The sequence below is a fragment of the Zonotrichia leucophrys genome, chromosome Z (genome assembly GCF_028769735.1).
Source record: "Zonotrichia leucophrys gambelii isolate GWCS_2022_RI chromosome Z, RI_Zleu_2.0, whole genome shotgun sequence".
NCBI lineage: Eukaryota > Metazoa > Chordata > Aves > Passeriformes > Passerellidae > Zonotrichia > Zonotrichia leucophrys.
The window spans coordinates 45,496,230-45,521,916 of NC_088200.1; the positions used below are offsets into that span (position 1 = coordinate 45,496,230).

A 25,687-nucleotide genomic window follows, 5' to 3' on the forward strand; every position below is an offset into this window, starting at 1 on the left:
TCTGTTCATGAGAAGATTATTTTTTTGCCTTTTCTTTTGTGTACATTTTACATAAATTTCATGTATCCTCAGTACTCTTAGCATGCATATTTGTAATTCCTTAAGTATGATAATTTAGCATAGGCCAGGAGACCAAACATCCTAAAGGCCTCATAGTAGGAGGCCTTTAGGCCAGAAAACCCTACACTATCTTGGGAAACCAATGTCCTCTCTAGAACATATCCTGTAAATCATATTTGGCCCATCCCAGGTGAAATTCCATGCATGAGGAAATATCACGCCATTCATCCAGGCTTCCCATTAGGGTGTCCTTGTTAGATATGCTAATTTGTATGGTCCATAAATTGTACACGTGATCTGTCATTGCGCACATTGCGGCGCATCCCACCTTGGTGAAGTGGTGCACCAAGAAGGATCCTTATTAAAATACGGAGGTAAAAACCCTGTATCCCTTAACTGCGTCTGGCTCTCAGATTTTTAAGACCAGTAAAAGGCATCATTGTTCTCCAAGCCATGTCTTGAATGAACAGATCAGAATGGGCAAATGACTACTTTTTTTTCCCAACAGTATGCTTTGGCACTTAGATGAATTACAAGCATATCTGCACTGGAATATACAAATCCAAACCACGTCAACACACATATCTACTCTACTGACATCAAGTAACATGAGATATATTGTGGTAAGAAACACATACAACTGTTTAAAGGCATGGACACAGTCACAGAATTTTTAAATGGCAATACAAATGTTTTTAAATAAACCTTTAAAAGTAGTTATTTCCAGCCAAATGGCATAAACAAATTGTCTCCAATAGTCTTTCACTTGCCAAACCAGATTGAAAAACCTGTCCCTGAACAGTTTTGGCAGCAAGAAAGTAAGATGAAGTCATTACTAGATGTTTTTGCCAGTTCTGAAGCACTCCATTATTCTTCTGAAATTGTTTATACTCCACATGTAGTTGCACCACCTTGAACATTTTTGTATTAAAAAAATGCAAGTTAACAAACAATATAGAAGCACCATCACAGAGGGAGACTGTGAGGGGAGGGAGACCCCTCAAACTTCTTTGCAAACGACTAGCTGGATTTAAATAACCTAGCTGGAAATATTATAGGAAAATTCAAAATCTTAAGCTACCACTTAAGTAAAGAACACATCTGCACATATATTGGCCCTTTCAATTTAAAAGTGTCCATGTACACATGAGCAGGACTTAAAACAAAAAGAAGACAGTTTACCACCAGCAACAAGAGTAAGCAGTGGAGGTAGCTTTGTAGAAGACCCATACACAGCCTGACAACAGAACCTGTGAACTCTTCCAAGAAAATTAGTGTGAGTTTTCCCACAAATTAAAAGGTCTCTGAATTCTTGAGAGGCTTAAATAAGAATCTCCTTCCTTCACACAAATCTCTTTGAAACAATATCTCCACTGCACACTGCATCATTATAACTGGGTTGCAAGCATCATTATAAGTAGGTTAGAAAAGGCACCCAGTATTACATGTAAGTCAGTTAACAGCCCACACCACAGTTTTCAGAAGGTAAAAATACAGCTTTCAGCATTTAGAAAGAAAAAACCCACACAACTAATCACAGTTTTTGCTCAATGTATACTGTTTTATGAATTATTAACTAGAAAAAGAACAAGATTCTGACAAGATGAAACATGGCTATGAATATTATAAAGATTCCATAGACTAAAGTGGAAAAACCCCAAGAATTCAGCCAACACGTTATCCCAGGAACAGAGTGTTCTTACAATTTAAGGTGTACAATGCAATAGCCTATTTTATTATATTCCTTACCCAGCATTAATCTGCTGGAACATCTGATTAAATAAATTAAATACCTTTTTCAGCCTACAATTGGGGGTTTTTAGTCTGAGATGACAAAGATCAGTATATTCAACAGCACGTATTTTAAATGCATTTATAGACAATTGCCTTTGATAAGTTGTTGCTAACAGTGTGTAGCCCCTGAACCTTTCTGTTTTCTGTCTTGTTCCTGGAAATAGGGAGTCTGATGATTAGCTATGTAAGAGAAAAGTTATATTCATTAAAATTTCATTCTAGCTGGCTATGCTTTTACTTTATAGAAATAAACTGATGTTCAGTTTTGCTTGCAATATGGCAGCATTATAAGAGCAATGAGTTGTAGCCCAACATTAGCAACCAAATAAAGGACAAGAATATTGTGAGACAACAGCCAGCCAGACAAGCCTGTCTGCTTACCCTTCATCATCATTCTAGAAGCAAGGATGGCCAGGGAACAGACAGATGGTCACCTTCACTGCAGAAACAGGTGCAGCAGGTTGTCACAAAAATGGTAATGGCAGCATGAACAATTTTCTTGCAGAGCACAGCATTACTCAGATGCTTGTAAAAGGCAGCCATTAGCTTAAAAAAACCTTTAGGTTTAGATCAGCTAAAAACCATTACTGAGTTTTACCTGCTGTGGCTGGTGTGTTTGCGTGTCCATGTGTGAGTCAGTGCATGCACACGGAAAAGTGAGAGAGGAAGGCTAGTCACTAAGATGCCTCACAAGGCCAGTCTGAAGGTGTAATCACATTTTAAAAGCGGCTGTTAACATGCAGTGACTAACACTGGTTTGGTATAAAAGCTGAAAAAACTGCATTATCCACATCTTCCTTCAAAAGGTTTTCAGTAAAAAGCACTGGTTTGGAGATACAGGTCTGAGCTTGCAGTTTTTTTAAAGAGAATGGAGGAGTTGCTAGGTGATGGTGAAATCAGGCTATGACAGAAAGAAGACACGCAGACTTAACACAGCAGCGGATGGCAAATCCATCTCCCCTTCCAGCAGTAAGGCACTGGTCAAGCAATTTTTTTGGTAGATGCTTCTCTCGGGAATTTCTCCAAATCATAGTAAAGATGATGTGGTTTTCTAATTAACTTAACTAATTAGAAAAAATAATTTCATAACTAATCCTTGATATCTTGTTCTATCAAAAAATTTTGGTAGAAATTTATAGTAGGTGCCTGTTTTTGCACACCAGCCTCTGAAAAACCTCTTGCATCAATGGGCCCAGCAGGTCACAAACTTGGGTTTGGAGGGATCTCCTTCCATACCTTTGAGTTACAGGTAGCACAGGAACTCTGCATAACAAACATAGCTCCCAAGAACTGACTTGTATGAGGCTGGAGGGACAGAAGAGGGATCTCCAGGGGCATTTCATACCTGCATGGCATGCATCTCTGTGAGGGTGTGTACCTTTCTTTGCTCAGAAATCAGCCAAGGCTCCTGGAAGTCTGTCTCTCACTTTGTCCATTTCCTTTGCACTGTTTATGTCCTCAGAGCAAGAAGAAAACTAAATCTAGCTAAAAAGCATTTTTTCTTTCACTTTGAAGACTTTTATGCATAAAACAGACAGGAATGGTGCAAATGGGTACAGGGAGCAAGTTGGGATGGGAAACAAAGTAAAAATAAAGAGCAAAAACGGCAAGAAAGGAAGGGAGACACCCAACAAGACATTGTGCACAACTGAACTGGGAAGAAAGGAGGAATGGGAAGCTGTAGTGGATGAATAGCAAGAGAACCAAAGTAGAAGGAACATACACACTAACCGGAAACATGTGCATAGGAAATTATTTCTGCTTTGGTCTGCTAAAACAGGCCTTCAGTGCCATTAAATTTGAATGGTCAAAAGGGTACTGAGGGGAAGGGAAAAATACATTTAAAAAGTCAATGAAGAGCTGATAGTTCTATTGTAAGAAAGAGAGCAAAGAAAACAATTTTTTCCCCTTTCTTTAATTAAGGAAAAAAATAAAAGGCAAAAAATCCACAGGCATATTTTAATGCATCTCTGTGAGGAATTTTATATACCTCAAGTACACCTATATTTTCAGGTGGATCAATCTGAGGTATTAAATTTATGAATAGCTTTGGCTAAAACAAAAACAACAACACATATTGAAAAAATCAGCAAGATATTAAACACTGCTTTTACTGCAGTACATGCTGTCAATATTGGGAAACATCCTCCTGAATGGTTATTTCAAATACATTGATCTTTAGTAGAAATGCAGGTAAAGCATATTTTAAAACCCGGTCAGGCAAGTAAGATTGAATTATTGTTCACATTTGTGATAATCCTCCAAATGGTGTTTTTCCAAGCAAAACAGACACATCTGGAAGTCTAGGTGTACACTGATCTATAGCAAAAAGTTACATTTGCATATTCTCTGTTTGGATAGTTTGATGGTTACAAAAGAAACCTCTGAACTAAGGGACACAGTCAAAGGAGCAAGATGTGAACCTCCACTTGGCAAAAGTTCTGTGTTACAGTGTTCTTGCAAATTGGACAAAGGCATAAGTTTCAATTTCTTTCCAACCTCTGTTACCAGGGTCCAAAATTAGCCTCATGGGGATGAGAAGCCCAATTACAATAAAGCAGAAAAGGTTTGAGTGAGTGAAGCTACCTCTGAAATACATTTTTTTATTTTTATAACAGAGAGCGTTTACAATGTGCACCTACTGCTCAGGCACCCTTTCTTTTCCTATATCAATTATATCATGAAAAAGAGATCACAGATTAAACAGAACAGCAAATATTGTATGCAAAGGTTTTTCTTCCAAGTCATATAGAAGCTTAACTTTAGGCCCTGAGACATAAACACAGGCTATCACTATTTACATCTCATGGCCACAATTCCAGCAAAAAGCATTCATGTGTGAATTTTAGTATAGCAGTTTATAGGATTATAGAATGGCTCAGGCTGGAGGTCTTAAAGATCATGTTGTTCCAACTCCACTGGCATAGCACCTCTCAGAAGGCCAGGTTGCTCAGAGCCCCATCCAAACTGACCTTCTGTGGGCAACTGGTTCCAGTGTCCCACCACCACATAGTAAAGAATTTCTTTCTAATAGCTTATCCATCTTCTCCCAGTTTAAGACCATTAGCCTTGCCCTTGTCACTACATGGCCTTGTCAAAAGTCCATTGCCAGCTTTCTTGTAGGCCCCTTTTAGGTACTGGAAGATGCAATAAGGTCTTCCTGGAGGCTGAAAAATTCTATCTCTCTCAGCCTGTCAGACCTCTGATCATTTTTCTACATATTTTGCACTGGATGTATTCATAGCAGTCTGGATAGGGAAATTGTTTTCCTCCTACTTCTGCATTGAAAGAAGTTGCTATTTGTAGACAAACAACGTATTTTATATGAAAGTATTTCTATGACTGAAACAGCTTTGCACTCTCTCACTTTTATATTCATTCTACACTAGCAGAACTAATCTGTGTATGCCTTACTGAAACAGAGAAGGAGTCCTCTATTGGTTTTTTTGCACAGACCTCAAGTTTCACACCATTTTTACAAGGTATAAACATGAAGCACCACAATCAGCATGCACTGCCTGAGGTCTTTTTTTTCTTACCCCACAGAAGAGGAGACACCATACAGAAGCCTGAATTTTTCTCACATTGCTTCATCCTGGACATGATGACAATTTCTAGCTACAAATATGTCATTCATCAGGTTTGTTCCTTTGTGACCTCAGTGTAATTTGTAAACAAATTTTTTAAAATATCTGGACTATCTTTGTGATTTCAAATGCCCTACAGTCCTGCTAGATTCCACGTTTCACCATTATCTATACTAATGTTCTCAGGATAACTTGAAACACATTTGTCTTTCCCCTTTGGCAGCTTGTTATATAATTCTTACCAGGATTATACATATTTAATAATAAGGGAAAAAACCAGCATGATTTTCCCTCCCTGCCAACACCCTGTGTCAAAAGAAATTTATTAATATTGTTCAACATGAAGACCTTCCATAAATACCTTCCAAGTAGGCTTTTTGCAGAACACACCATTTTATCAGTGCTAAATTTGAGATATAAGTCCAAAAGCTGCCTTTGCAGCTCATTAAATCAATGCTATTTTGACAGTATGCTGCAGTATGTGTGCTCCTATATGAGAAAGTTTCACCACTACCTTCTTGCACTCTAACTTTGTCACTGCACACTTCTCCCCATATAGCTTCCTGATATCACTTGGCACCATGCACTGGGAACAACTTTCAGTATCACAAGAAGTGGTTCAAAAATAAGAGAAGCAAGTTGTTTCTGAAGAAATGTGTTTCCCTTACTTCCTGCATTACTACGGCCTTAGTGAAATTGCTTTGAAACTTGGCTGATTGCAGAATCTGGTCCTGTTTTTTGGTTTTTTTGTTTTAATTTAAAAAAAAGTAAAAGTACTTGTGTCACAAACCCCCCACCTCTATTGCAGTAGCTTCAGAAATAATCTCAAAGAATAGGAATAGCAAAACTAATCCTAAGGAAACAATAGCATATCATTTTGTTAATAAATGCACATCTTAATTTTGATGCATTACTTATTAAGAACATAATAAAGTAGTACAAGTCCAGTGTCTCTTAGTCTGAAAAAATCCAGCCCTCATTATTATTTGTAAAAGATACTTTTATGATATATTTACATTTACTTAAATAAAAACAGTATTTATTCTCATATATAAGATGAGAATATATCCTCTCTTATCCCCATTTCCCACTTTAGAGAATAAATAGTGAAAGCCCAAAGTATTTCACATCTCACACAGGAGCCAGGCTACATAAATCTCTGTAAATGTCACCCCAAACAAGTATATTATCCAAATGTCAGGAGAATAAGGAAAAAACAAAGATAAACACAAGAAGTAGGAGAGGTAAGTTGACCACTCCAGTAAAAATTGCCTTGGTAGATAAAGTACAGCCAAGTGAGTTATTGATGCATCTTTATGCAGTGCAGAAAAGCCAGGGGAGAAAAGTGTGATTCTGCAACAGACTAGAAAATGAAAGGCTTTTCACCCACCATCCTCAGCCTGATATTCTCTCTCCCCTCTAAGACTTTCTACTGCTAAACTTTTTATTGTCAAATGACATGCATGAGTTACCACTAGTGCGCAACCCAACAACAGGCACTTTGTCTCTGAATGGTATTTAAAGAAATTCCCTGAAAAAAAAAGCTAGAGCTATTTTGCATGAAACTTTTTTAAAACTCTTTTGTCTTGAAATAGTAGTTTTTGAAGCTGTGTTTAGCGCAGACTCAAAACAGGGTATTGGATTTAAGAAATTATGGATTTGAAACAAGAGAAGGCCCCAGAGGCTGTATCTGCAATATGCTGTAGCTCAAGACAGCACTATCTAGACAATTTTTTTTGAGAGGCCAGCAATAACCACAGAGGAGACATATTTTAAAACCTCACAAAAGCAGCCCAGTTTCTAACAATCCCATATGAAAATGGGTTATTTCATGCGCACTTAATGGGGAAGTTTTAACTGCACTTATTACAATTGCTTTAGGACCTGAGCATGCTTCTTGAAGCACCATGAGAGACAAGAGTATTTTTTTTATTTTGGTGGTCAGGCTTAATCATCAGTGCTTGCAAAGATCTGGAGTACAGCTTTACCCACCTTTCTTGATAGCTAAGGAAATCTGAAAAGGGAGTGTTTATTGGTTTCATGCCTGCACAGCAAAGCTCTATTAATGCTTCAGCAGTGCAACTGAAAGAGTATATTCCAATTTCAATATCTGAGTTGCACAAAAAGTGCATTAGGTATTTTAACTTGCTTACAAGAAGCTTTCTTCTTACAACTTCAAGGAAGGACTACGCTTCTTACAAAAAAATCTAGATTTCCTTGTAGCAGTGGGACAAGTAACAAAAGACAGAATCATTCATGTAGTTGAAGCACAGACAATTATAGGCCAAACAACCTGTAAAGTTTATACATTCAATACTACAGAATCATGCAAGATATGTTAGAGTTCTTACAGGATCTAAATAAAACTGGGGTGAGAGGAAAGTCACCCTAATTCACACATTTTCCACTGAAATATTGCTTGAAATTACCTCCTTAACAGCCATTCCCCCCACTCCCCCAAATCATTCAATACAGAAAAAGCTATTCTGTAAGTACTCACAAACTTGTGGTCAATTACCTCAATTTTACTAGAAACAAACAGGAATTTAAAAATACCACTGTTCAGAGTAGACTTTTGAAAACAGCATATGCTTTTCATCTCTGTAAAAGCACATTTTTATGCCATTAGGCAGGCATATTGTAATGAAAGGAAATACATAAAATGTAAATCTTACTTGAGTTCAGAAAAGCCCTTCATAAGTAAGCTAAAGAATGCTTTTATACATGTGTACACAATTTGTATATACATATATTACATATTTTGTCTACATTACATGTTACCTACTACACCCTTTAGCTATATTATGATGATCATAGAATTGTTTGGGTTGGAAGTGACCTTTATGTTCAGCTATTTCTAACTCCCTGTCAAGGTCAGAAAAGCCTTCCACTAGATTGATGGCACACATACATATACTGGGCATGTATACGCACACAGAGATTAAGCTTATAAAATACAATTTGTTGCTAACATGCAGTGGTAAAATGAAAAATATTCTCAACTGAACATGACATCAGGACTGTCAAATGGAGAAGGAATTTGTTCCCACATAATTTACAATTAAAAAGGACACATTTTTGCTGAAGAATAGTATCAAAAGCAATAGGACACTATAAAATAATAACAATGCATAATAATGGCATATTCTTACATATATGTTCGTACAATATTTGAAATGCAAAACATATCAAAGCAAATCTAATACGGTATTTTTTAAATTATGGCATAATACAAATAATGAATCAATGAGTAACAGCCTCTTCAATGCATAGTTGATGTTGGAAGCTTGTGAATTTTCATCAAGAGAAATTTATCTTAACTTAGTCTTATGCTGTATTCAAATAAATTAGAATTTGATTGTGTGGCACTGCAACAGTGTTAGATCTGACTGACTCCTGACTTTCAAGTCTCTTTATCATACCAACTAAACATACAAACTACTTCCCATTGCATTTTTGTAAGACATTGATTAGCCAAAATTTCTGTTAATTACTGGCATTCTTAAGTTGCATTGCTAGATGAAAAGAAAAAATTTCTTGTCAATAGGAGGTACAGGAGCTACAGAACCATGTTTCATGGGCCACACCCAAATAAATCCAATTCTGGCTGAGCAGGAATGAGAATTCCTCTTCCCGGTGAACCCAGATGTATAGGGATATATTTTGCCATTGTAGACTGATTTTTAAAGATGATATCACTAGGATTTTTGGTGTTAATTCAGCAGAACACAACACAATTGAGATTATTTCATACATCCAATTCCCAGGATACCTAAGAGTAACATTTCTTTAAAGCTGGCTTTTGCTACTGTTGTCACTCACCTTTGCTAGCTGCTATCAGTGCAATAAAGTCAAAACTGGAACAAATGGTATTCTTTTACTTGCTCTACGTTTAATACCCATTGCACACACCTAGCATGATGATTCACTGTCTGAGCATTAAAACGTTTGCTTTCCCTACAGAGAACCTTATGCTCTTGAAGATAAGGTAAATGAACAGATGGAAGTATCACAAATGAACATGTAACTTCCCAACATCACTGCTGGCTTTGCCAATTATTCCCTGAATACCAGGTCTAAATCTCACTTCCATGCACACAGGGTTGTGTGTCAAGAGAAGGTGTGTGACGGAACAGATTATATTCCAATATTTCATAGGTACAAATAAAAAGTTACCTAATAGAATATATGGTAGGAAATACATGGTTAAGGCCCAGTAGATAACAGATATTTTTCAAATGAAATCTGATTCTGTGTGCTGCTGGAGTCTCTGAGAAACCCTAGAGCACAATTAGGTTCGCAGCCTGCATTTGCTTACCCTGCAGAGAGACAGGCAACATGCTCTCCTGCAACACAGAGACAAACCACAGAAAACACACAGGGGGAAATGGGCCTCAACCATGGGATCTTACCCTTTCCTGTACCCACTATATTGTGTTTCTGTTCTCCAGTTTGCCCTTAAAGGTACTGTTCTTACAACTTGCTTATTTAGTCCTTAAGAGTCTCTCACAGAAAAGGCTGGACCTTTGGAATCCTCACTTCTGCCAGAAGGAGCTGCAGCAACTCAGTGGGTCTTATAAGGATAGCCTTGGTTTTCTCCTCATGTCCCAGGTTTTAAGGGACAGCTTGTTGCAGAGGATTGACAAACTAAGTGCAAGCTTTTAAAAAGCAAAAACTTATATAGCCCAGGTATATGTATTGCACTTCATGAAATGCAGTGCCTTATACAATAAATCTACACAACCAGAACTGAGGCTAAAAGAACCAGCTGCATCTTGCTGAACTACTCATTTCCATGTAACAGCTAGCTTCAATTCTTCAACAAAATGCGAAGATGAATTTTGTGCTCTGTAAAAATTGTGTTTGAAAATCTACATTCAATTTTAGTGGTGAAGACACTGTGTCCAGCAAAACTCATAAAAGGTTTAAGAAAACCACTGAAGATTTTATTCCTGATCCTTCCAAGTTTCGGGGTCCTCCTGCAAATCCCAGCCTTTAGTATATTAAAGACATACAATCATTTTCACTTTGTTAATTCATACTGCACAGTATTTCTCAGAGTTTGCAAAACCCATTCTAAATATCGCTTACAGCTGATGGTGAAAGTAACAAATTCACAGAGTCAATTTCTGAGGTCCCACAGAAAGATTCTGAACATCCATCTTCCTTTATGAACATTTGTTGTTCATTTTAATTAGCTAAAACACCTACGTCAAACTCTTTTTGCTTCCAGCCTTTTCAGCCAAACTTTTGCTGCTTTTAATTGCAATAATCCCCACTGTGTCAAATGCACTCTGCATAAAAGGATAAACAATATTAAGAGCACTGCAAGCAAATAACCAAGCATTTAATGTGACTGCTACTAAAACAAAGTTTAAATCCAAGCAATTACTAAATCCCAGCCAGACATTTGTCACTAGGATCCCTAGAGATTATTGCAAATGCAAAAATTAAGAATAATTTTTTACTAAACTTAGTTGCTTACTCTGTCAAAGTACTTCATAAAAATACACATTTCTAGCAGATTTAATGTCATTTGTGATGCTTTAGCACAGTATTATAGTGTTGAGAACACTGAGGAAAATATTTACTTTTTGACAAACAAGTTAAATCCCTGGAAGAAGCTTATATTCCTGTAATTATATTTCAAGTTTGATGCTAAACTCTTTCTGCTTTGAAGATCTACGAAAGAATCAAAGATTTGTTCAATAGCAGCCAACAAAAATATAATAAAACATCTTGTGTTTTTTAACTCAACATGTATGAACCACACTTTTTGTCCATATCACCATTTATTTGCAGGTAAACTACATTCTTCTATTAATGTAATACTGTGACAAGAAAAAAAAAAAGAAAAAGAAAACCAGCCAATCAAAAAATGCCCCAAAAAACAACCCACCAAAAAGCCCCCAAACAAACAAACCAAGCAACTAAAAAAACAAAAATCCCCTAAACAAAATAGAACAAAAAACTCACAGCCAAAAAAACCCCAAAACCTCCCAAAAAACCAACAATTGAAAGCCAAGCAAAAAACTTGTAATTTACTTCCTAACACAGTCTGATATTATACATCTAATTTCATCTAAAATTGCCACTTGCATTTTAACCTCCAGTTTAACCATACTAAACAAACGATGTACTTGTGTGCTTTCATACTGGCCATAGTATGGTGTTATCCTGTTACACCACATTAAGTCAGAAATATACTGAACATCAAGGCTGAGAAAATTTCAGATCGTATTTGTTAACTACATAAATTCAACTCAAAGTTCAATAATACATGTGCAAACAACATTTGAATAGACTAGATAATTTCAGATGAAAACTAACTGAATATGATTATTTTAGATTTAAGCTCTTCCTTGAACCCCAAACAACCACAAGAAAATCCCCCTGAGTTTTGGAAAAAAATATAAGCAGCTAGGCATTGCTGTATCCCTGTGACTTCCAAGATCCTTCTGACCACAGAATCAGCCTGGCATAGGGATACAATTATAAACAGGTAAAATTCAGCTCCAGTAAGAGCTGCAATAAAGCCATACATGGAAAAAGTTTAAAAGACGTCTTCTCTTAATTACTGTGGCTTATATATTTCTGAAATAAATCACTCAATTTTTTAGCCTCTATCAGAGTGAGGTAAAAAAACTCACAAAACCAAACAAAACATGAGCATCTTCCTTTTAAAAGGAATGTACAATCTAAACTGGATTATGATTTGGCAATATATGCTATTATTTTTAAAAATTAAGTTAAGCAAATTAGATACCAATCCCAATTAGTACAGATGGGGGGGTTTGTCCCACAGTTCACACTGTCATAATTTAATAAAAAATATGTTTGTTTCCAAGTAATTTTTTTGTTCAAAGAGAACTTCTAATTACTCAAATACAACCTGATGTGAGAAGAATGAAACATACAAAGCCACACTGGTTTTTACAGTGTCACATCACAACCAAAGATATCAGACAGTCCTTCAATCACAGGTGACTTTCACAGTTCTTTTTTAAGTTTAAGATAGATCTAAACCAGGCATAGACTATGGATGTGCATCAGTTCTCTATGGTACTACGTTACATGTCCCCAGACACCAAACTCCTCACCATCAGTCAGTCACCAGCATCAACACTGCAGTGATGCCTGCCTTCTGCAGCTGTGCCTGGGGCACACCTGCCCACACCACTGTGCACAAGGCTCATTTAGGGCACTGGCAACACTGCCATCGGGTAAAATGATAGCAAGGGCCAGAGGGGGTCCTTGCCCACATAACAGAAATGCAGGCAAGTATGGAAAAGCCATGACCAGCTAGAAGATCCATTGCAACCTTTGTATCAGGGCACACACCTACACCTCGCAGGGCTTCCCTTGTTAGTCCAAGGAACACCTAGATTCAGATCTCACCACTTCAGCTCCTACACTTCTCAGAGGGACAGAGAGGGGATGAGACTAAGCCTGGGCAGCGAACTAACAAAGGGAACACCAACAGTAGGATCACACAAAACGGTCTTCATGAGGTTTCAAACTTCTGTTGACACAGATTGTCACTTCATACCAAGTGAAGTGGAACCGTGGAATTCCACCATTGGAGCCATGATCCAAGTGGTGATGCCTAAAATCACAAGCCAAACAATATTAAGACGATAACATGCATTTGCCTTAAATGAACGCCCTTCATAGTGCAAATATGGTGAAATGCACACATAATACAGGACCCTGACAATTTTATAAGTTTGAAAAAATTAGCATACTTAACAGAAATAATCCAATTAGAGGAATATTAATTAAGGTAATTAATTAACCACACTTTTGGCTCTGCACCTACTTAAGCCCCCTCCACCTCCCCCAGCTGATAGAGAAAATAATAATAATCTCATTGGTTCACTACAGAAGCAAGATTAAACATTCCAGGAAAATTAGCTTATTGTTCTAAAATCTAAGTGAAAGGGTAGGACAGTACTACCTAGACTACAGTTAGTCAAGGACCTATATAACTTTGTAATAGTAGTCTACAGAGCTATGAATATATGGAAAATGTATAAAAAGCAAAAATTTTTTGGCACCAGTGGTAAGATGCGAAGGGCAATTTTGAATTACAGACAGTTTGCACAGTGTATGTGCACAAAGTATAAGGAGTCAAAACGAATGATGAAGGTAACTGCACTTAGTAATCATGCATATGTTCATGGCTGCTTACTAGTTAATAATTGACCTCCACATATGGTCACACATCTGTTTACAAATTATCATTTTTACATCACAGGTAAATAAATTCAAGCATCAAAAAATATGAGGTAGGATTTTCCTATGAAGCACAACCGCTTTGGGGCTGCACCAAAGTTACATTTTGATCACAGGTGCACTTAAATACAGCAATCTTTTTTGTGCAAGCTCAAAGAAGAGTTCCTCAGAACTCAATTACTATCAGAATCCTTACACAACACTTCCTCTAGAGAAACTATGGTAAAGAGGGTACTGCTCTCAGATGATCATTTTGATATGTCAATCCTCCATCATGTAGAGCTTCTGTCACTTCTGTGACATAAAGCGTAAAAAATGGAAGCTGGGTAGGTTCAAACCAAAAAAATAGGAAAATACTATTTTTTTTATACTATATACTAACAGAAGTTAGTAACACACAACACATATTCTCTTTGGGCTTCAGTGTGACAGACTTCAGATCCCAAAGAAATACAGCTAAATCTAGATGCTGGAGCTCCCAGAGATCAAGCATATAATGGCTCTTTTTTCCATTTCAAACAACAATTTTAATTATTTATATAGTAGGAAAATACTGCTAATGTACATTGCTGAAACACAAAGATAGCAATCTCCTTTCTTGGTGTTGCACTGTGCATTTGTCTTACAATACTATCAGCCTCCCATAGCAAGCAGAGTATCTATTAAAATTAGGAGTCAGACAAGTGCATGTCACAGATTCCCCTTTAGAAACAAGCCTGTAAAGAAAAGTCAGAATACTAATCAGCAAAGCAATAATTTAGTGACTTACTGGGTTGCAACTGAAAAGAGGAAGTGAATTGATCAGTTCAGCTGTTAGCAGAATGCAATGATCTCAAGCTGGGAACCAGTAACTCTGACGAGTAGTTTCAAATACATTTTCTCTTTTATCCCGAAGTTTTGTGTGCTCACTTTTGTTAATAACAGCACAACAGGAAGGTCTCTGCTCACATAATTAAAACAATAATAACAGCCTGGTCTGTTGAGGTAAGAAGGAAAAAATGAAGGAAACACTGCCCTCATGGCAGCCTGTATGTGCTGTAGATGACTCAAAATATTCATCTGCTGCTCAGAGCTTCCAGTTTTGCTACTCTGCTATAGAAAGGCAGTCAAATAACAAAGACAGTCCTAGTTGGGGACAGTCTGTTAATAGTAACAATTCAGACTCCAACATAAGTGTATGAAAAACACAACAAAAATCACACCTAGATAGACAGCAACAAAACCCAGTATGTTCTCTGGCACGATAGAAACCTAGAGAAAGAGAAGCAACCTTGCAAACACTAAGCGTAGGCCTGGGGCAGCCATTCAAAACACCTAGCTCTGCTAGAGACTCATATGCTTCTTGGCTATTTTGCATGAGAACACCACAGTATGCTGAATCTGCTCTTTCATATGCGGACAATTAAAATATTTCTCCACGGACGGGTCAAAATTAGTTGCCCGTGTTCTACATAACTCCCGACAGAGAGCTTGGAACTGCGCAGAGATGACAGTTTATAACACTCCAAGACTTAATTAAAAGCTTTGCAGGCTAACAAGTAGGACACTCCTCCTACTGTTGGAATTTTTTTTTCTTCAGAAACTTAAGCATAAGACTTTGAATAAGAAATATATTACAAATGAAAAGCAGTATGTGAGCCATCTTAACCTAAATATTTATGGTTATATACTACTCATTCCTTAGATCTGGCTCTGAAAATTTTTTTTTATTTGTTCAACAGTGAACATTTCAGCAGGTGTTCTTACATAATTGATACAAAAGAAATTTTGTATTCACATGGTCAATTAAGACCATCTTCTGATTGGATGGATTGTTTTATTGAAGAGGTCTCAAACTCCTCCTTCTCATTATCAACACTAAAATTTTGCATTGTTTTGTCTAGTAATATCAGAATATTAGATGATCTCTTAAAATTACACAGGTATTTGTGCTTCAATTTTAGGTACTTTAATATCTTAGATTCCATTATTTGCAGCCCATATAGTAACATTTTGTGTGTTCTTCTGCCTAGAAAGACACATCTTTAGGAATGCCACCTCTGCCTTCTGCATGCACTAAGAATCATCACACTGACAGGCCTGAAGATTAAAGTAGTCTCAGAAGCACCACATCTGCTTATATGCTAGCAGCACCATGAATTTCAGCAGAAGTCTAACAATCACAGAAAATGTGATCAGAAAGACTATGACTCTTCCTCATCCACATTCCCCAGTACTTCAAAACTATTTCTAGTGGAAAGACCAGCAAAGCCTCTAAGCAAAGTAAGTTTCCAATTCAGATTTCTATTGCCCTTGAGAAACAAACAATAATGCTCTTTCCATTGCTGTATTTAAGAATCCTACAGCAATCTATGAATAGCTGGCAAAAAAGTTTGTAGTGTAAACAAATACTGATAACATTAAACATACAAGTATCATTATTTAACAAGATGACTTTGTTACATCATCATGTTTGTACTAAAAACAAAACCAGAAACTGTGGACTCCCATGAGAAGATTTACTGTTTTCTAGCCAGAAATCTCTTCACAATACTTCCTTTGTTTTCATGTTGAACAAAGTGACTAAACTTGGTGGAAATCTGTTCTCTCTCAGGAGCTTCCATTACCACTTGGAATGTGAAAGTTTCTTTTCCTCAAAGTTGAGTGAGATGTAAAGAGCTAAATACCCATCCCTCAAAGGCTACTCTGTGTGCCAGCCTTCATGCAGACATGTATGACTATCACGTACCTTATACAGTTACCACACTGACTTCCACATCACTCAAACTCAAGCAAAGACACGAGTTTTGGCAGAAGCCGTGAACACAATTTTGTCATAGGGTGTGCTCCTTCATGCAAGATAAGGCACATGAGCCTTCTTCTTTGCAGGCAACTTGTTTAACCATAGAAACACCACTGAATGTCTCTGCAGCCCAGTGACCAGGACCTGGGTCAGCTGAGTACGAGGCAATCTCCACACCAGACCATCCCTTCTGCTCAGTGAAGAATCTCACATTAAACACATCACAAAGAAATACAGACATCCCAATCAGCACCCGCAGGTGTGGATCTGCTGATAATGCATTGCACAATGAAGACAGTAAAAGTATAGTGATCTTTACCTTGACTCATACTCCAAAAGACTACACTGCATGGCAATCTCTCTTACAGCCTAGAAGGCAATTTTCACCCTCCATCCTCAGATAAATCTCTCCCAATATGGTCAGTCAACATACTGGAGAGAAAAGGCTGAATAGGACTATATATTTTCTTAGCAATGTTTTGTCAGAATTATGCATACAGAAATATTTGTCTATTCACACAAATCAGTAACAAGTCTTCTCAAATTTGTAAAACCCTAGAGGAGGAGATACACCAAAGACAAAGGATTACAACACAGCTGACTCATCCCTTGACAGAGTGTTGAATGTCAAATTCGACATTGAAGTAACTAAGTAACACAGTGATCAAAAAAACTTAACTCAGACAGCACTAATGAAAATGAAGTTCAGTGTTCTTATCTGAGATAGTTTTGATTCTGTGTAGTGCTCCCTGCCAGACTCAACATGGCCATGGCCTCGGTGGCCACTGCATTACTCCTGTCAAAAAGACCAAGAGTTAAATTAGGTATAAAAAGGGAGAGCATCTGCAGACACCAGAAAGTTACCTTAGCAGTAACCAGGATATCCCAAAATCTTACCATTTAGCTCAATCATCCTTTGAAGATTTCCAGTATAGCTCTAACAGGAGCCCCACAAATTTCTCAACTCCCTTTTAATAATGCAGCTTTACAGCTTGGGTTAGAGAAGGTAACCCTCATAGCCATGAAGACTGTTCTTTTGACCCAAAATAAATATTTTCAATTATCTTCTAATTGGAGATAGACAGAACTGGTAGCTGCAAGGGATTTTTACACTACTCAAATAAAAACCTGGCTTCTTCCAAATTTTCTGGCTCACAAGTGTTTAAAATGTTTTACCAGCAACTGAGTTCACTTGGGTAAAAAAAAGACTAACAAAATCCCACATTTCCCAAATTTTGTAAGCCAGCAGATTACAAACTTCCCTCCAAATCACTCATAGATCAGCAGAAATCTTCAAAAAACCAACTAAATGCCATTTGACATACAGCCCATGACCCAATTACTGCCATTAGTAATGAGAAAACCACAGTTTGAGATCTGCTGTCTCATTCAGTTATGCCTCTTCATGAACTGGAAAAAAAAAAAGATTTGGGGAAGAAACAACAGTTTGTAATGAATCCAAGAGCAAATATTTACTGGCTTTCATGGTCCAGTGGCTAATGGCAGGAGACTCCACAAGATTTTCCATAACTAAATGGCAATTCCATTCTAGCACTGGGAAACTTTTCTACACATGCCAGTCAGCAAGAGCTGCTGACACAGACCAGAGGCCAGCACAGGCTGCCAGTCTCAGTATAGACCTGGGACTATCAGGATATTGCTGCTGCTGGTACATCCCTGCTCCCCCAGCTGCCGCTGTTGGGAATAGCTACACTGAGAATTGGAGAGTGATGGGCACACCCCTCCAACAATTAATCACAGAATCATAGAATGGTTTGGATTGAAAGTATTCTTAAACATTACCAAGCTATAGCCCCACTAGCCACAGGCAGACCAGCTATACCTTCCACCAAATCGAGTTGCTCAATGCCCCATCCAAGCTGGCCTTGAACACTTTCAGGAACAAAGTTTCCACTGTTTCTCTGCACAACCTGTTCCTGAGTCTCATCACTCTCGAAGTACTGAATTTATTTGTAATATCTAATCTAAACCTACCCTCTTTCAGTTTAAAGCCATTCCCCATTGTCGTATCACTAAATGACCTCATCAAGAGTCCCTCACCAACTCTCTTACTCCCTTCACGTATTGGAAGGCTAGTCTAAGGTCTCCCCAGAATCTTCTCTTTTTCAGGCTGAACATCCCCAGCTTGCTCAGCCTGTCTTTACAGGAGAATTGTTCCAGTTGCTCCACATCATCTTCATGGCCCTCCTTATGACTCTCTCTGACAGGTCCATGTCCTTCCTGTGCTGGGACCCAGAGATGATGCAGCCCTGCAGCTGGAGTCTCACCAGAGCAGACAGAGGGGCAGTACCCCCTCCATTGCCCTGCTGCCCATGCTGCTTTGGATGCAGCCCAGGATGTAGCTGGATCTCCAGGCTGCACATGCCCAGTCATGTCCAGCCTCTCGTCAACCAGCAACCACAAGTCTTCTACCCATGGCTGCTCTTAATCCATTCTTCTCCCAACCTGTATCTGTGCTTGGAATTGCCACAACCTCTATGCAGGACCTACATGAGATCTACATAAGACTCTCAAGCCTGTCACAGTCCCACCGGATGCCATCCCTGCCCTCCAGCACATTGACACCACACACTTTGGCATTTTCAGCACAGCTGCTGAGGGTGCACTCCATCCCATGGTCCCTGACACCAACAAAGCTGTTAAACAGCTCTGCTCCCAATACCAGCCCCCGATACCGCTCACCACTGCCCTCCACTTGGACATTGAGCCATTGACCCCAACTCTTTGAGTGTGATCATCCAGCCAATTCCTTATCCAACAAGCGGTCCACATCCCAAACCCATGTCTCTTCAGTTTAGAGACAAGGAACAGTGGCAACATTTTTTATAAGTCCAGGTAGGTGGTGTCAACTGCTCCTAACTACCAACTCTATAACCCTGTTATAGAAAATCATCAAAATTTTCAGGCACAGTTTGCCCTTAGAGAAGCCATGTTGGCTGGCACGAAACATATCTTTATTTTCTATGTACCAGAGCACATTTCCAGGAGGATCTATGCCCAGATTTTGCTAGGCACATGATTGACCTGTAGCTCTCCTATAGTTACGCCATCATCTAGCTGCATGGATGTATCCTCTGCCATTTAGCTGATTCACACTGGTACTCAGGCCAAGAACTTCTTGTGAAAACAAACTCACCAGGAGAAAGAAAGAAAATCACTTTCCCAGACAGCAAAGAATGGGAATCTCTGCACACAGGGCAAGGAGAATCCAGTCCATTCACTCCCTCGGCATGCACTAATCTGACCATGGGCTTTGCTACAGAGTAGTAAAAGTAGCTAATTTTGCTACAAAGTAGCAGCAACAAGGGGCCCAGTGGGCACAGAAAGTGAGATTTCAGGCTGGGGACAAGGTAAAGCCAAGCTGTTAAAACCAAGCAACAAGTTCCTCTCTCTTGACTAAATCAAATGAACACCAATAGCAATTTCACACACTCAGTCATCTTCTCAAGAGCAAGAGAAACTATCAGGTCTCAGTTTATCAATTCCACTTCTCTTAGGCCTGTCCCCTGCCATTTACACTGTCCCACCCCCACCACACAGCCCCACAAGTGCAGGTAGAACATGTAAATTGCCCCAGCTAAAGAGCCAGTTGAAAGACAGCTGCCCTTCAGACTAGTTTCTTTTGTTCTTGCAAAGCTATTTTTAATTCAGATCCGTTCAGTGATCCGATATTATCACAAAGCCTTATCAACAGTTGTGCAACCACAGCCAAAAGAGTGGCAAACTGCCATAACAGTTGTAGCATTTTTAGTCAGCTTTGTTTGGTGCTGAAGGCAACATCTCATTAAACTGCACTGCTCACCAAGCTGTAATCTTAAATGGCAGCAGTTTTCTTCAGCTCAAGTGGCAGAGTTAACTAAGTTTCTGAAGCTGTTAACAAGGCTTAAAACTGTCAACTACTGCAAATTGCACCAAGATTTCTACTGTAGAAGGACATTGATTTTAAGTATTTGTGCAATCAAAGGATCTTTGTATTTGTGTTCATAATGCATAATATAATTGTGGTCATAAACTAAAAGCTCCACTAAAGGACATCAAGATAGACTTTTCAATTTATATTTTCCCTTGCCAAAATACTGCCAAATTCTAAGTTTGCACAAAGATAAAAGGTGCCAAGTGGAACCTGATTCCAGAAGCCTGATAGTTTTGGTTTTTTTCATAGGATAAGTTTCATGATTCACAGCAAAATGGTCTCCTTTGGAAGAGAATAAAAATCATCCTACCAACACTGGGTCTTGATCTGCAGTCACACATTTCTTATATAGCACTGAATGAATCTTTCAGCTTCTGTGTCTCAGCTCCAGGGTCTGTTCTCTGATCTTAAAGAGACATTTTAAAAGGCACATCACTATCTACAGAATTTAAAATATTGCAGTTACAAGCATCACATAAAAAAACAGAGGGTACCAAGCAGGAGATAGGCCAGGTGGCACGCAATTGCAAAATACATGAATCTTGAGATAAAACAGCTAGCATAAAAATGAGCACAGTTAATAAAATGGCCATCATCCATCACCTGCTTTACTAGACAGAAGCATCCTATGACTATGCAAATGCACAGCATCACAAAAAAATTTCCAAGTAACTTAGTTTTTTTTATTATGATGCAGATCACAGCTGTGACACTCTGAAGAAACTATTGTGAGCTTACTCTTACTTAAAAATTTCATATTTCAAAGTACAAAACACAAGCGCATCTGGACAGCAGTGAAAATAAACCATGCACTTGCAACATTTGCAACTTCCTCCTACTTCACTGATGACAAATAAAACAGACCAGCTTTACTGAAAGGAGGAAATAATAAATAGTTGTAAATTGTACCTTGTAACAGGTTGATATGGTTTTCCAGTCACTACTGGAGAATGAAGAAGGAACGTAAAAAAATGGAATTTCCAGTTCACTGAAGGAGGACTTCAAGTTTCTTGCTCACATATGAGGAGAAAAGGTCTTTTGGAACTGTAAAAACGTGAAGAATAAGACAATACATGTGACCACATAACCACAACAGGAATCCGCAGTGACAAATTACATACTTGATCTATTTAGAGAAAATAAAATTCAGAGTATCAGTGGTGTCACTATAGCAAATAATGACAGTACAAAACTGATTCAAATACAAATTACACTTAGAGAAGGAATGGTCAAAACTGTACCTAGCACCAAATGGCAGGATGCCCAGCAAAGAAGACGTGAAGACCATAATCCCAATTCCCACTTGCTACGGCCGGGGAAGACTTAACTTGAAAAAGCGTTCCATTGCAGTCAACTTGTGTAGAGCTTGCTATTATCTAATATGGGGTTTTAATCAATAAAATACATATCCAACTGCTCATCAATATACTCCTAAATGCACATTTTATTTTGCCTGATCATTGAAGTTTGCTTTTCACCTTCTACAATACATAAATTTCAAATGTGGTATCACATAACTACAAGCAGTAGAATCATAGAATCATTTAGGTTGGAAAAGACCCTTAGGGTCACAGCTATTAGCCTGACTGTGCCAGGTCCACCACTGATCCATGTCTACCCAGCTTTTGAACGCGTCCAGGCATGAGGATTCAGCTACTCCCCTGGGCACTCCTCTCCAACATCTGACCACCCTTCCCGTGAAGAAATTTTTCCTAATACCTTATCTAAATCTTCCTTAGTGCAGCTTAAGGCCTTTTCCTCTTGCCCAATTGTTACCTGGGAGAACAGAAAGACCCCCTACTTAGCTACACCCTACTTTCAGCGTCCCTTGCACTACCCTGATCCTCCTTTTCTCCAGACTGAACAACCCCAGCTCCCTCAGCCACTTCTCACAGGGCTTGTGCTCCAGACCCTTCCCCAGCTCCGTTGCCCTTCTGCAGACACCCTCCAGCTTCTCAATGTCTGTCCTGCAGTGAGGGGCCCAGAACTGAGCACAGGATCGGAGGTGTGGCCTCACCAGTGCTGAGTACAGGGGGACAATCCCTGCCCTGGTCTTGCTGGCCATACTATTGATGGTACAGGCCAGAATGCCAGGAGCCTTCTTGGCCTCCCAGACACACACTGGCTCATGTTCAGCTGCTGTTGACCAGCATCTCCAGGCATTTTCCATTGGGCCCCTTTCCAGCCACTCTGAACCAGCCTGTAGCCCTCAATGGAGCTGTTGTGACCCAAGTGCAGGACCTGGTATGGCATGTTGAACCTCATACCCCTGCCCTGCCCACCAATCCAGTCTGTCCAGATCCCTCTGCAGAGCCTTCCTACCCTCAAGCAGATCAAAACTCCCCCCCTGCCCCACTTGGTGTGGCCTGCAAATTTACTGAGGGTATACGCAATCCTCTCATCCAGATCACCAATAAAAACTTTAAAAATTGACTGAGCTCTGGGAAACATCTCTTGTGACCAACCACCAGCTGGATGTAGTTCCATTTAACACCACTGCCTGAGCCTGGACATCAAGCCAGTAGTTTTAACCAGCAGAGAGGGCAGCTGGAAAAGCCATGGGTAGCCAGCTTCTCCAGGAGAATGCTGTGGGAGACAGTACCGAAGGCTTCAGTAAAGTCCAGGTAGCCTACATCCATAGCCTTTCCCTCATCCGCTAAGCAGGTTACCTCCTCACAGGAGGTGGTCCGTAACAAAAGCAATCACACTGCAACACCAACAAGTACACATTCTTCAATCACTGTGTCAGACAAACCTGTAGGCAGGCTCTCAGCAATTGCTAGCACAGCACTGTATTGTGCAGGGTGCTGAAAAGGGCATAGAAGCTGTGCCAGCCCTTATCTACCCTTAAAACCAAATGTGAGCTGGGGGGAAAGGGGGAGGCAGCGCCCTGTAACCAGCTGCCCAAGGAAAGGTTGTTGCCAGTTTCTAGTCTAAAGTAGCCAAGAGTGCCAACACACCTAACGTGCCTTGGTTACACAGAATATAAACACACTGATTAGGTACAGTATGTTCAGGACTGGAAGAATCAGTTAGCACATTTTCAACAGCACATGGAGCACATTACATGACCCCAGAGAAAGCAGTTTTTATAGTTTCTAGCCCATTCTACTGGTGTCAAAAGTAAAAGAAAAAAACCCTTTAGCTCCCTACAAGCTAGACAAGAAAGAGAGAAATCAACACCATTCCACAAATACACCCTATTACAGTAAAACATGTGACCAAATGCTTATTCTTAGGCACAGGTTTCAATTCTTCCAAAATCAAGAATATCCAAACATATAACTGAAGACATCCTTTAACTACCGCCCAATGAATTTGGAGAAAGAAACTTCCTGCTGCTTTTAATGGCTTAAGGATCAATTCCCAGACTTAGAATTATTTTCAACTCCCTGTTTTATCTAATTGCAGGAAGGGAAGAATCAAGGAAAGAATGTAATGCAGTAAAATAAAAATAATTAAGAGGAACATATTTACAGTCCTGTTTTATTTTCTCCCAATAAATTACTTATTAGACACTGATCTTTAAAAGCAAAAGAGATTTGAATAATTGTGTTAAATTTTGGTTTTTCTGAATCAGTTTTGAAATGGCTGTAAGCAAAAAACCCAATAGATTATAGATAGGAAAAAATATTTGGGTGGAGAAAGAGGTGACAAATTAAATACTATTATAGGTTTTGGAAGAGTCAGAGTAACAACTACATTAGGCATTCATCAGAACACGTATTCTCCACTTTGAAGATGGAAGAATTTTGATACACAATTTAATGAACTTCATTATGAGCATCTCCACACTAATAAACCATGAGATAAACATCCTATAAATTTACATTGCTACATAAAAAAAGTCCAGTGGGTGCTACAATACACATTCATAAATTTCAGAACTGTCAGTGCTCCTTAGGTTCATTTTAAGAAGAATTTCTGTGGTTTTAACATTGACCTAAGCCCTCTTCACCTTACATTATCCAAATGTTAGCGTCAAATCATCTACATAAATACGCGACTCTCTAACAAAATAAAAGGAACAAACTCTCTGTTTCTTCACCTTAAGCAATATCCTTTCAGAAGTAATATGAAGCAAGTCTATTTACATTTCCTTAGGGAGAGATAACAACACCAACACCAAGTTTCCCTAAAGCAATAGTATGTACCATAGCTTAGCTTTTAAGAGGCAGCACTAAAGAGAAAAGAGAGAGGCAGAGGATAACCAAAAACCTCCGATCACCTAAGCAGGGTATTGGAGAGATTGCTAGTTTACAGAAGAAACTTTATGGTACTAACACTTAAGTTTACTCTTTAAGGACTTTCCTGCTATCGGGCTCTATTCGGCAAAACCAGCCTCATGGGCAGAGTCCCAGTCCAGCCCCGCTCTCCCTGCAGCGCCAGCCGGACCTCCACGGGAATCGCTGCGTGCACCTGGAAAAGCCCGTTCAGCTGCAGCAGAGTCCAGTCCCTAAATGGCCAGCGCCTCAGGCACGCAGGAACCCACCTCCCACCATTCCCCCACATGCTGGGTGCTCTTTTTCCTTAAAGTGCTGCAACCCCACAATTAAGAGACTTAAAAGTCCGTGGAAGTTCACAGACAATCTCCCCCCTCCCGAAATGAAGACAGACAGACCGACAGACACACACATACGTACACAGCACAGGAACGAGACACGTTTTCCGCCAGTCCCTCAGGCCCCGGGCGCCGGCGGGGCTCCCGGCGGGGACAGGGACCCGCCACCCCCGGCGCGCCTCAGCACTTGCCCCAGCCCGGCTCGGGGGCCCCGCCGGCCTCCGCCCTGCGCCGCACGCCTTCCCCCCAGCCCTTCTCCCTGAGGACGAACTGGACAGCAATAAAAACATAATCAGACTAACCCGGAGAGCCCGCACCGCAGTCCCGGGCACGCCGCACCCGCCCACCCGCAGCCGGGGACACACGGCGGGGCAGGGCAGGGCAGGGCAGGGCAAGCTCCGCGCTGCGCGCGGCCGGACCGGGACCGGGACCGCTCCTGTGGAGCGGCCCCTCGCCGCCGGCGCCCCGCCGAGCGCCCCGAGGCCGGAGAGGGGACCAAGCTGCCACCCCCGGCGCTGCCGGCCGGCACTGCCGCGCTCGCTCACCTCCAGCGCAGATGACGGCAGGAGGCGGTGCCGCGGCACGGCTCCTCCCGCCAGCAGCTCCTCCCTGCCGCCCGTGCCGGGGCCCGGCGGCGGGACCGCTCGGTGGGCGTCCGGCCAGGCCTCCCCGCCCGGGCCCCGGCCGCTTCCCCTCGCACTGCGGATGAGGGCGCTCTGGGAGCTCTTTGCGGC

General features: G+C 40.0%; 1 protein-coding gene across 1 annotated transcript in view; it reads right to left on the reverse strand.

Annotated features, from left to right (window-relative positions):
- PIP5K1B (phosphatidylinositol-4-phosphate 5-kinase type 1 beta) overlaps positions 1-25,486 on the reverse strand; it is a 97,555-nt gene extending 72,069 nt beyond the window's left edge. Inside the window, exons 1-3 of the mRNA XM_064736471.1 lie at positions 25,256-25,486; positions 21,302-21,436; positions 20,703-20,798 (exon numbers count right to left, since the gene is read on the reverse strand). The gene's annotated coding sequence lies outside the window, so the exon portion shown is untranslated. The remainder of the gene's footprint in view (positions 1-20,702; positions 20,799-21,301; positions 21,437-25,255) is intronic.
- Positions 25,487-25,687: the final 201 nt, after the last annotated feature.